Source organism: Falco biarmicus, chromosome 5 (genome assembly GCF_023638135.1).
Source record: "Falco biarmicus isolate bFalBia1 chromosome 5, bFalBia1.pri, whole genome shotgun sequence".
Classification (NCBI taxonomy): Eukaryota; Metazoa; Chordata; class Aves; order Falconiformes; family Falconidae; genus Falco; species Falco biarmicus.
This window is the reverse complement of record NC_079292.1, coordinates 28,631,086-28,644,804: the sequence shown is the minus strand read 5'-3', so window position 1 is coordinate 28,644,804 and position 13,719 is coordinate 28,631,086.

Genomic DNA, 13,719 nt, shown 5'->3' with positions numbered 1-13,719 from the left:
TTGTAATTTCTGAGCACTCCTCTGTGCACAGTAGCATTAGTCACTAGTCCTTTTTCAGGTGAGGGAATCCAGGGCTCCATTTATTAGCAACAGAAGAGACTTAACTGACTTGGAGTCCCGGACCGAATAATGCTGAAGAACCAGAGGAATCGTGCAGTGACAAGAATCATTTTAGAAGGTCACAGCATATAACCCAGAAAGGAAAATCGGGTCCTACCCACCAACCCTAGGAAATGCAGGGGCTTGTTTAATATTCATTGTGGGCTTTCCCTAAAAGTCAGTGCATGTTTAAAAATGTCACTGCACATACTTTCAATTCATGTTATTTCTTAGGCCATTGCATGTTCAGTAATGGGGAATCCACTCTATATTGGAAGGTCATGCAGTACACAGGACCACGACTTTTTGTAATGCTGGTACACACTGAAGACTATGCATCTGGTTTTGTAATTTCATTCTAGTAGTCTTCATCTCTTCCCCCACCTCTTTTTTATTTGAAACTGCAAGCTCTTTGGAACACCAGTTGTCACTTCTACAGGTCTGGACACATTCTAGCATAATAGCTTTTCACCATGGCCCATATCAAGATGCTAGTGAAAAATGATTGCCAAATAATAGAAGGCAGTATGTAATCCCTTTAAGAATCATATCTTTGGCTTCTGAAATTCATCTAGAATTTCACTTCCATGAAGAACTGTCAGTCTAATTCAGATCCAACTTGTCAAGATGGTAAAGTCAAAGAGACAGCTCCTCGTAAATCTGCAAAATGTTCATTAGCTTGAGCAGGCTTGTGCTCATTTGAACCACAGTAGGCACACCTCCAATCATTTAAGAAGTCTGGATCAACAGAAATACTTGCATGATTTTAGTTCAGTGTCAGTGAAAGGGGTTATTTCTTCTGAGTCTCTGGGGACAGGGGAACATGCTTGTGGGGGAAAGCAAGGTGGTGCAATGGCTGGAACCCAGAGTTACACGGACTGCTCTGTGTTTGGGGTTTACATGAGATGCAACCTGAGAGTTTAGATTAAGAGGGAAACACATGCTTTTTAATAGCCAAAAAACTTTGAGTAGTGTAATCATTCTGCATTAATCTAAAGACATACAAATCCATATTTGTACATAGAATCACAGAATTATTTAGGTTGGAAAAGACCTTTAAGATCATCGAGTCCAACTGTAAACCTGAGACTGCCAAGTCATATCCACATGCAACCAGCAGAAATGTTTAGATGGAGAGCTGTAGCAAGAATATCATCTACATAGCATATCAAAAGAGCCTGCGTAGGTGTATGACAGCCCCAGACACCCCAGGATATTGCCATAGGTGTCTGCCTCTGAGCCCAAGAAGAGGACCTCATCATCTGCAGCAGCAGGACAAACAGGAGGTGGCAGCAGCTTAGAGATATAAAAAGAGATGCCCAGATGACAAAGGAAAGCTGCAGTAACAGCACAGTCTTGTGTCCCATCTGCCTATGTGAGTATTTATACATGTGTATATTTGCATTCACCACCAGTCTCACCGTCAGTTTTGCAAATGTTCTTATTGCACTTGTCCAGATATTGGAAGAGAGGGGACATAACTTTGTAATACCAACGGCATAACTGAGCCAGGGAAGCTGTTTCAGGCTGTTATACTTGTACAGACATTTTATCCCTCTCTAATGTGAAATAAATGTGAAAGTGGACAGACAGACTCTTCTGTGCTTGAACCTTTAATCCTTGCTTCAGTGCCTCAGTACTGTGTCTGAGTCACCACCTCAGCTGAGAAAACTTAGGGACACAAGGGAAAATGAGGAAAATTGCAGAGATGGGCACAGGCATGTGCAGGTAGAGACAAATGTGGGAGAGCTTTCAGAAGGTGTGTGTCTGTATGTGGAGAGATAACCTGGCAGACGTGGAGCAGGAGGTGGAGAGGACTCAGAACTACAGCACCATCCCAGGCTGATGTTGCACAGCCTTTTGCTTGCCACTGGAACAGAGCTGACGCAATTGTGCTTTCATCATTCCTGCCAAGGACTGTGGGGCTGTGGAGGAGGTGGCTGCTCCTGTCCAACCTGCCCAAGTGTCCCCAGACATCACATCTTGTTCTCCAGGTTCCTTGCAGATGAGATGGCACTAGCTCTGCAGCTGCCCAAGCAGAGGGGTATCACCCATGTGCCGGAGAAGTTGTACCGCTAACTTACACTGCCAAGCCACTCACCAGCCACAGCCGGCAACCTAAGCTTTGAGCTATCACTGTTATTATTGCACAGGTCTGTTTGTCTGTTCCTCATCAGGCTGCTCTGCTAAGTCCATCAGCCCTTGTATCCATTGCTCAAATAACGTTCTCTCCCTCCCTGGGACCAGTTTGTTCGGTTTGGGTAGGGACTGGTTTTCTGTTTGTGCAATACTCTGCAGCATAAAGGGAGAAAGGGGAAGCGATCACTTGTGACCGGGCACTATAATAAGCAGAGGATGATGATACATGTAAGGCTGAAAGGAAGGCAGGAAGCACTTGTTTGTACATGAGTCAGTTTTATTCTAATTCATGTGACATATGACCACGTTACTCTGGGGTTAGGCACCGGCATCCTAGAGCAGTGAGCATACTGAAGGCCACAGCAGGATAGAGATGGATAACTAGGACATCTCCATCAAACCTGCCAGAGATGCAGGCAGGTGTCAGCCTTCCAAGGCAGCTCAGCAACCAAACTGTAGACCACAGAAAAACCAAAGGGGTTGTTTTCATACGGTGCACGTGTGACTTTTGCTTTGAATCCTACTGCGCTCAGTTTGACACAAAAAGAGCAAAGCAGCTACAGCTAAACGCAGGGGGGGCAGATGAAGTGAAAAGTCAAGATCTTCATCTGCAAATTAAAAGTGATTTAATGACTGCCTCCTAGTGGAGAGCATATCTCCTGCTCTGGAGACATTCAAAACCCGCCCGGACGCAACTCTGTGCAACCCGCTCTGGGAGAGCTGCTTTAGCAGGGGCTGGGCTGGGCGATCTCCAGGGATCCCTTCCCACCCCCACCATTCTGGCATTCTATGTAAGACAACTGTTTTATACATAATTTTGGAGTGCCACCCAGCAACATAATATGGGACGTGGTTCTGGTAGGTGCCTTAGATTTTATAATTCAGGCAACATCCTTGGCGATAGCAAGAGCTAGTTATCATGCAGGAGGTTTCAGTTTCACTGTGATCACCTTATCTGAACACAAATCTGAACCCTCCGCCCATCCTCAGACATAGTTTAGGACACAAAAATACCTAGCATGCTATTTATTGCTGTATCACCTAATCATGTTTTCCTAAGATATTTTTTCACTGGCAGATTGTTGGTTTACTGCTTCCTAGGGTAGAATAACAGTGATTTGGGTTTGCCCTTTGCTGTTATGGATTTGAGTGTAAACATAGTCATCAGGGTCACTGGGACATGTGAACGGTCCCCAGTATAGCTCTAAGGAGGAATCTCAGACATCCTAAAAGAGCTTTTTTGTTGCAGCAGTATCCAAACTCACCAGCTGTAACAAGGCTTTTACCATCCCATCCCAGGTTAACTTGAATAAGTAGTTCCCACACCTTGCCCCGGCACAGCCACCAATCCTCTACAAGGTTTCAGAAGTTCATCTACTGTCCATGCTGCTTCTCCAGCCTCTTCAGGCCAGCCCACCCTGCTTCTGTCCTCTGCTGCATCCAGGTATGTCCATCCATCCTTCCTTCTCCAGGCTCCTCTTCCAGCCAGCCTCTCCCCATCCAGGCCCTCTGGCATCTCCCAGAGCCTCTCCTCATCTCTCCCACATCCAGAATGCACTCTTTCTCCTCCCTTTGCTTCTTCCAGATCTCTTTTTATCAATAGCTCCCCTTCCACCCTCACCCCCTTAAAGCTATTTAACTACTTAGCAGGAACCACCCACAGCTGCACCTTATCTACATCAGCCAACCCACCGCCCCTGAAGCCAGCCCACAGCTGTATATCATCAATGTTAATTAACCTGCCTTCATTCCTCTACACTTTTTCACACTCTCAGCTGCTGTAAACAGAAAATAGCAATGCAATGTTTTGTCCTGAGTGAGGGTTCTCCTTCAAAGAGCGTAAGCATTTCATTAGTGATGTGCTCCTCATTGTGAACTAGGAACCCATTGTGCCTGGTGCTGTGAGTCAGGAGAAATTTCTGACTCCAAAATTTGCATGTTGGATGTCTAACCCTGGCTAATCACCTAGGGTCAGCAGAGGCAGACAGGTGCGCTACGAGTGGCCTCACATATAGCATGGGTTTGCCACTCAAAATCTTCTCTCTATAGGTTAAACAGACCTCTGCATCTTTCCGTAGCCGTTGATCAGAAGCGTGCAGTTCAGCGCAGAGATCCTGCGAGGCAGATGTTAGCTGAACAACAGCTGGGAAGCAGTAGCTGCACCACAAATGGGAGAGCTGGCAGCTGCTGAGGCTGAAGCTGCAAACCCACAAGCTTCCTGGAAGTAGGCTGGATCTGGAAATATTCATGCGATCTAGTAATCTGGTTGGTCCCAGCAGCGGATTAGCCAACGGCAATTCATTACTGGAGTTTGTGGGCAGGGTTTTTCTTGTTTGTTTTTACTTCGCTGGGATGGGAATAAAATAACAGAACAAAGCTATTGACTTTTAAAGTAATCCTGTCTGTCAATATAGGCCAAGCAGGTTTTGACTTCAAACAATTTATAAAGATTTGCACACCTCATTTCAAGCATCATGCATGCCATGATCTTGACTCTATGCTGCAAGTTGTTTAATTAGCCACATTAATCCACTAAGTGGTGGCAAAATGTTTAGTAATGATGTCTAACTGGGGCATTGCAAGTAAACTTTGTTGTTTAATTAGAAGATAATTGATGACACAACTGAGAGTACCGGGTTGTAACAGGCTTTTGCATGTCCATTGGGCTTGTGCGGAGCTCAATACAATAGCTTTTAAATGGCCTGTTCAAATTAATAGCCGTTATTATGGTACATAGATCTAAGAGGGGCCATTATTAATGAAAAAAATTATTTTAGCATTCCTTTAGATCTAGCTAATTAGACGTAGGGATAATGAAAGGTACCTGGAAGGAATGGAGAGGTGGTGAATTAGCTGTCTGACAAGGAATCAGCTGCATTAGTTGCACTGATGGAGGAATCAGCTCCATGAGGGGCCCTGGACATGGAACTCTTGAGGCTTCATCTTTCTGCTGCTTTTAATGTAGCTATGACTTAGGACCCTGAATGAGGATCCAGGCTGTTGAATCCAGGTAGGTCCTTGGTGCTGAGGATGGTTGTTTCTTGGCTGCGATGGTGATGCCTGTCCAAGTGAAGGTCCCTTTTAGTCATTTCCACCATGGAAGTAATTTTGGGTGAGTTAAGCCCTCCCAAAGTCAATGTCTGCCCCTTCATGGACTTTGAGGGCTTCTGGCTTGGGGCCTAAGGAAGACCTGAAGGGCAAAGCTCAGGCAGAAAAGGTGCTAAAGACAACTGAGAGAGGAGAAGGCTAGTTGTGAATCCATCAAGTCCTGGAGGTTTGGGACAGGATGAAGCATCCTGGTGGTCAGAGCCACAGCATTAGACTGTAAATGGGAAAAATATCTGTTACAGGGCTCTGCTGACCACAAGGAAACTCAAGTGACGCTATCCTTTCAGTTCAGTGTCTTGGCTTCACTTCTACGCCATGACCTGGCAGAGCACATCCACTGTTTGCAGCTTCACTGCACAGTTTGCAAAGTCAGAAGAATATGTGGGAGTTGAACTGGTGTTGTGTATGCTTGACATCAAAGAAGACCTAGGAAAATCTGAAGGCCATATCTGAAATGATTGTCATGGCATTTCAGTAGCTTCTAATGATTACTACAGTTTTGCTAAAGCAGGAAGTTTGACAGTCCTCCTTTGCCTGGGTTCACTCAGATGGGTGGTATCCTTCACTTGTAACTTCAGCTGCTTCCATGAGGAGGATGCTGAGGGTCCATGGTTGTCATTGGAGATCTAGTCAATAATCAGTGCAATTTAATCGACTGAACGTGGACATTTACGTCAGAGTGGAATAAACTGCACTATGAACATCAATGACTGTCTTGCTTTCTTGACACATGCAATCGAGCTTAATCCTCTTACCATACAATCTATTTCAGCATCTCCTTCTCTTCACCACTAGGAAGATGATTTTTCATTAGCATTCAACCCAAAGCCATAACAATAAACTGAAGCCTCTGATGATTTATCCTGTGATGTGACACAGACCTATAAAATCATGAGTGCCATTGAGACAACATGTAAGACATGATTGCCCACAATCTTTTCTAGCACAAAACCATCAAATTATCATCTAATTATATGAAAAAAGTAGGTTCAAGCAAACATGCAGATGTCATTCTTCACACAGCATGCAAGACCTGTACTTAAGTTATGAAACCTTCACTGGAGGGTGTTGTGACCACTGAAAGTTTAGTGGGTTCAAAAAGCACTTAGACAAATACATGGATAAAAATCCATGTTATTAAATTCCAGTAGACCCTCTGGAGGCTGAAAGTATCAAAGAAAGTATTACTGTGTTCTGGTCTGTTCTAATTTTCCTTAGGTCATTTGCCATTAGTAGCTTTCAGAGACTAGGCACCCTCTTGCCTTCACTGAATTTGTTTTGTCTTAATGGAAAATTGCTCCAATTCAGTCTGCTCTTCCTTGTAGATGATGTTTTCTTAGCCTTTGAGGTCTTTCTTGCCATCCTTTTCTTTTCCACACCTTTCTTGAAGAGTAGGATGGACCTCATCCTCCATAGGTACCAAGCTGACACTACATACAACAGGTTTGCTGCATCTTTTTTATTTTATTTTTTTAGGTCTCTGCTGTCATTTCGACAACCCAAAGTGCTGTTTCCTTTGGGTAAAAATAACTCCTGCAAACAGATGCAAGCTGGTGTAAATCTATGGTATGCAAATCAATATAAGAACATCTGTTCTGCCAGCATGCTAATGGGGGAAGGAAAGGGAGGGATTTGAAGTCCTGTGAACTTTCCAGGTAAATTCATTCCTGTGAAGATGTAGCTATCCACCTCTAGTTGTCCTCACCATACAGCGCAGCCACCCTGTCACTCATAAATGTGGCTGGTATACTGACCAGCTGGGACAGAACTGTCAGTTACATGGTTAAAAGACCAGTGGACAGTTAAAGAACATCTACATTTAATTCTTTTAGCCGCTAGAGACTCAATGTATGATCTCCTTCTCCTGATCACTGAATTTACCTGTGCCCCCACACCTGACTTTCCCATTGGGCTCATCAGTGACCCTGGGTGTTGGGACCTCTCTGTGATGCTGTTAGTCTTCTTTCTAATTTATTTCTGATGTTTTATTCAGTAAGATCCCAAGCCTGGAGCTCTTGACACTTCATGAGGTGTAACATCTAGATCCAGACTCAAAACTTTTAGGCTTGGGGCCATTTTCTAGTTATGAGACAGATGTTATTTGCATATACTTTCTTGCTTCAAAATGGTACGATCCTTTGAATTAGCATAGGTCTAATGAAGAACATTTATTTCAGGACACTTCCTAATAATTCCCAGCTACGTTTTATAGCAGGTATTATATTCTAACAAATAACCTCTATGGAAGCATTGCCTTCCAGTGCTTCTGAAATCCTTTAGTGGGTGGAATATGATTATAAGGAAAAATACGTAAAATATGCAAAGGTTAAAGCAGACAGTTGTTTTGAGGTATTTTCAGATCTGAACATCTTGATCTCTGTGATAATTTGTATTCAGACGTGCTACGTTTGCTAAAGAAAAGCTTAAAATAAAAGTTAGTAAAACTTTACTGTAGGGACTAGCTTGTTGGCTGTGAAGTGCCAGACTGCTTTTTAACTTTTCTCAGCACTTCCAGGCTTATCACTTGCTGGATTGCACTTAAATGTCACATTCTCGGCAGAAAACGGAGCTGATTTTGTAGCAGGGTGCCTGGACTTCGAGGGTGCCAGACTGTTGCTATGTCATAGGTGCCTAGTGCATAATGCCTGGGCATTATGCTGTCACACTCAGCTTCTAGCCATGCATCCAGAAAGGCACAGGTCCTACATAGCCAGGCTTATCTGAACATCTCAGATACCCTGGGCACTTCAGACGGCTTCAGGCATCTATGTTTAGATAAGTGAAACAAGCCCTGACTCTTTCTCATGAGAATTCAATGATTCATGATTGCTTTAGGAGCATTCCACTGAAATACAGAAATAAGGCAATTGAAGCACCACCCAAGTTCTTCATTGAAATGTTCATCTCCCGGTGTTTCCCCACACTTTTTCGTTCGAGCCTGCTGTACTTTGTTATCCTCAGTTGGTGAAAATCTGTGGGAGTCATACAAACTCCTTCACTTGAAGGCTGTCTGTTTCTCATTGATAAATGCAGGATCTGGACTGGGTTCATATGTCACTCTCACTTTACAATCTTATACCTGCAGTTAGAAATAAGATTGGGTTCTCAGGTATAAATGAAAATCCTGAAGTGCAGTTCTACTGGAAGGCAAAAAATCAATTGACCAATTCTCTGACATCCAAGCAATGCTCTTCATCATGCCTGGTGGAGGTAACATCCTCTTTTCTTTTGCATCTTCACTGATGATTTCTACCATGATGAGGCACCTCCCACATTCTAGTCAAGTACACTGGTTTCCTTCTCTCCCCAAAACATCGACTAGCTTCCACCCCCCCAAGGAAATTAATACCTGGTGTTGGTGGGGGAATTGTTTTAGACCAAGGAAACGGGGCTGTCCAGATGCTGGCAGACTGCACGAGAGCTGCCAAAAGGGGTTTTGGGGGCTTATTCTCTGTAACGACCCCTGCAGCCACTGTCCCACAAAAGCAGAGCTGGCCATTGTAGGGTTTAAATTATTGCACAGCAGTGCTTAGGGAATCTGTGGTCTTCTTCCCTTTGACAGCACAGAGCAAGTTCCCTGCCTCAATTTCCCCCTTTCCCACAGAAGGAGAATGCAGTGCTGGGATGGGTTATTTCCAAGCTGACAGTTTAAGGAAGAAAGAAGTCATTCCATAATTAACTGTGGATTTACTGCAGGGTACTAGTTTCTTTCATCCACATGAAAAGCCCAAGCCACAGCACAGAAGTTTCTCCTATGTGGATTCTCCAAGGTCTAATAAGGGTTGTGTTCACAGCTGCAGCCTTTGTAGATGGGGATGGGGCTCCATCTTCTACTGTTGGCATCTTTCTGTGAAATGTGAAACACTCAGAGCCCTCAGTCTGATCTTCTTCAAGCTGTCCCAAAGGTATGGAGCAAGGGACAGAAGAAGGACATGGCTCCACAAGCCTTATTGCTACGTGAAGTGAGGCTGAGCCGTGGCACCAAGGATGTGCCCCAGAGGCAGCGTTGCCCTGTAAGACTGGGAGACAGCACAGGTACCCCCCTCAGCAACGTGTGACTGCAAGAAATCCCAGAGGTGCCCTTGCAGGCCAGCAGCCAGGCAAAATAAGATCATACTGAGAAATGAAACACTGATTTAATTACAATAATGAATTCTTTCCATTGCTGCAGGATTACGGGTTCCCTTCTGGCACTGGGCACAGTGTGCTTGGGACTGAGAGAAAAACTGGCTACACAGGCCCATTGGCCTGTCTTGAGGCATCAAGGTGTTTTCATGGCCAAAATGTTTTAGCACAGCCAGAGGTGGCTGGAAACACAGGAGAATAACTTTTGAAAAACCAGTGGTGACTTGTAAGAAGGAACTGGAGCCGACTTCAACATCTAAAGGGAGTCTTTGGACCACACAAAGGAATAAAAGATGGTTTTCTGCAGTAGACTGCCCTTACCTGGGCCTCCATGAAGGTTGTTTCTTAACTAGAACCTAGTCCCTTCTGGCCTTGGGTTGCATGGAGGTTGTTGCTGTGTGGAGAAACACCTGAAAATATTTATGAATACCTGGTCTTGCACCAGTGACTATATCTAGACTCTAAATCAAAACAGGCACCAATTGTGCTGCGACTGGTCCTTGGCTACATTCACACTACATCACACTTGGCTCTTCTTTGTGACATGCCTTATGTTCCCGTGGTCCTGAGACAGGTTTGTTATCTGCATTGTCTGTATTATCTCCATACCTTTTTTATCTTGTTTTTGGGTCAATGTCACAACAATAAGGCTGCAGAGGAACCTGCTAGAGTTGTGCTTTGTAGCAGGAATCTTACAGCAAATGCTTTTTATACCTTGGGATGTGGAATGAAGATATATTGATGGATGTGAAGCCTGCAAGCAGCAGTCCACCCCTTGAGCTTATTCCCTGTCCCTCTTTCATTTCACAGCATCTGCAGAGCCAGGAGAGCCATTGTGGGAATGGTCCTTACAGTCTGTCAGTTTGATGTCAAACCACAGAAAACCATTTAGGAGAGGGCTAGAAATATGATAGACCTTCCTCGTACTTCCTCAGCCACCTCTTCAGCCTGGAAATGAGTCCAAGGTTATTTAATTTTTCCTTATGGGCTGATGTTCCACACTTTATTATCATCTTTGTCATCCTTCTCTGCACCTTTCTTGAGCTGTAAAGCAAAAACTCTCTCTTTCATGTTGTTTTACAAGTAAATAAACACAAGACATGAAAGACATGTTTACAGAGAAATCTTCCTTAATGTATTATTCATTTGACTTTTTAATAGGAGTGTTTCTGTAGCCCTGATGTCCTGGGGATATAAGTGACACAAGGTCTGTAGAGAGAAGTGATGTTTTTATTAGAGCAATGGATAGATTTGGGGAAGAAAAAGCATTACCAAGTTGTGGACATGTTGTCCACATAAAAGCCCAGCTTAAAAGTCTTTTGGAGAAAGGTTTTTGTAAGCAGAAACTTATCTATGCTCCAGCTGCTGTCTGGAGTCATACAAAATTTGACATCTTTCCCCAACATTGCTTTTTCTTTTGAAGAGATAAAAAAACATGACTTAGAAGCTCAATGCAAAGGTTAAAAGATGTGCAATGCTGTTGACTACTGAGCTAATCAACCTAATACAGTCTTGTCAATACAAATTATTGGGAAGATGCATTTCTTTCATTGACAGGCTGATACATTTTGGTTTGCCTTTAACGTGCTTTCACAGACTTACTCTACAAGAAAAGATTATTTGCATCAAAATAGAAGCATCCATTTCAAAATTTATACTGGTTTGACTCTCTTGATTCTGCATTGCACCTTCAACAGTATCATAGTGGTGTCCTCTGCTGACAAACTTTAGGGCTGTGGACCTGAATTATGAACATCTCAGGAGTTAACAATTCTGGCTGGTTTTATGACCCTCCCCCTCCAGCTGACCAGTGGCTTTCACTACAGAGATTGCTGCTATAGTTTAAAGTAGAACAGAGGGCTGATTTCACGGGATCAGGATCAGTCTTGCCATTCATTATGCCAACTCTGCTCCAGGGATGGGAATATCTGGTGGAAACAAAGAAAAAGGCAGGAAGAGAGGGCAAGATCTGTAACACAGCACAACACACAGCTTGATGCTTTGTGCCACTTCCAGGGCTGCTGAAGCAAATAAATGTCAGTGGCTGCAATCCTCTTGGGTTTCTGTGAGTTTCTGAATCATCCTGAGATATTAAATCAAGCAAAACAAACTAAGGGGACAGGAACTGAAGAGGAAACCAAATTATTACGGAAATGCTTTCAACCAAATCTTATTTTGTTGTTTGGACAATAAAAATACAGCCAGACTGGATGAAATGAAGTCCCACTGAGCACAGTCTCCATGTGAAGGGAAAAGCTGCTGTTTTAGTGCAGCCTGAGAAACCTGTATTTGAAGGCTGGACCATCTAGAGTTCATCTTCTCTTTGACTGCAATAGGTGCCAAGTGGGCTCCTAGGTTATTTGAAGAGGAGGCCAGAGGATGGTAACAAGGATCAGGGTGTAGGGAACATGGCCATGGCAAAGGATGGAAGCCATCGAGGATGTTTAGATCAAGAGAAGTGAGCACCAAAGCAGGGTATGCCAACAACTTTCAAATAAGCTAACAGTGGCAAAGAAAGTGGTGTATCTCTTTTCTGTGTCTGCTGGGGACAAGACATTTTGGCCTGAAATTGCAGGAAGGGCTGGCTGCATTAGGCATTTGGGTGTACTTCCTAATCTCTCTGAATCATCTTTTTTAAAGAAAGATATCCCCAGTGGCTTCCTGGGCTGACCTTGCCTTTGGCTGTGCAGGGTGTCCCGAGAAGATCAGATTGGTTCAGTGTGGCTGATGGCTGCGGTTTGCATGACAGCTTTGACTGATGGTTTGAACTGATGGCTTGCTTCAGTTTTGTTCTCACCCTGAGATCAGATTGCACTGCAACCAAAATAATCCTAGTAACATCATCATCATCATCATCATCATCATCATCATCATCATCATCATCATCATCATCATCATCATCGTCATAATAAAAGGAATCATATTTTGGTCAGAGTATTTACAGAGAAACATCTGTAGAGTTTGTGAATGAGAAATCATATTGAACTTTTCATCTCATATTATTAGTTTTGATGTGAAAAAAGCTTTTTAATGCTAGGACTAGTGATGCATTATTGGAATAGCTTTCATGGGGAAGGGGTGGGAACTCTGGTATTTCTTTCTCTTTTCAAAATAACTTAGACAAACATTTATTGAGAGGGTCTTGGGTAGGGCTGATCTTGCCTTGGGGTAGAGGGATGGAGAGGATAATCTATTAGGTTCCTGCCAACTCCATCTCTGGTAAAGATGACTCCTCTTTCCAGCCTTTTGGATATTATACTTTTAATGAGAACCAGCCATCTTTTGGGAGTACTGAACTGAAACTAAAACTCTGTGTATGTTTTGGTTTGTGTTCTTGGGTAGTGATTTCCTGTGTCATGCAGTGTATCTGAACTGAAATAGGTGGAAGGGCTGCAGCTGGCCAGCCCCAGGTCCCCAGCTCCTTGGTCCAGCCCGGACACTCATCCCAAGAGTGAATTCCTGAGGACCACCAACTGCCAGACGTATGTGTCACAAGGTTGTTAGAAGATAATCGAATTTTGTCCACCAGTTAAGCCTGACTTGCAGTTCTGGATGTGCTTAGGCCTCATTCTAGCCACTTTTGTTTTGCAAATAGTTTGAGCTGGTCCATGTGTCAGCTGTGATGGGTAACCGAGGATAGAGTGGAAGACGATAGAGAGACATCATGACACCAGTGAAGCCAGCATAATGTGAGTGCTAGAAGGCTCTTTGCAAAGGTTCTTGCAACATCTGTCCTCCCTGAGATACCCTTACATGCTGCTGCATACGGTCCACACAGTGGGCACACCTCAACCATGTCAGAAAAGCCTTAAATGGTGCAGGGATGTAACTGGAGGAAGGTGACCATGGTCATTTTGGGGACTGCTAATGTACAACGTAACCACCCGGTGCTCAGAGTGAGCTGAGCTCTGGTTATCTGTCAGCAGCTTGGGTGCCATGGGATGCACTGGATCCAAACAGGCTGGGTAAGTCAGAGCTGGGCTTATGCAAAAGCCATGTAGATACAGCCCCAAATCCTGCAGTATGTGGGGCCAATGAGTCCATAAAATTGATCTTCTGGGCAAACACCTGTAGATGCCTGCAGCAAATGCAAATAGTTCACTTAAATTTGTTCTTTCATACCACAGGTGAAAAGATTAGGTCAATGTTGCTTATACTCCCTATCACACAAAATGCAATCAAGTTGAAAACCAACCTCAAATCAATCACTTTTCTGAGGAGGCTTTGAGGAAAGCATTTTCCATGAGA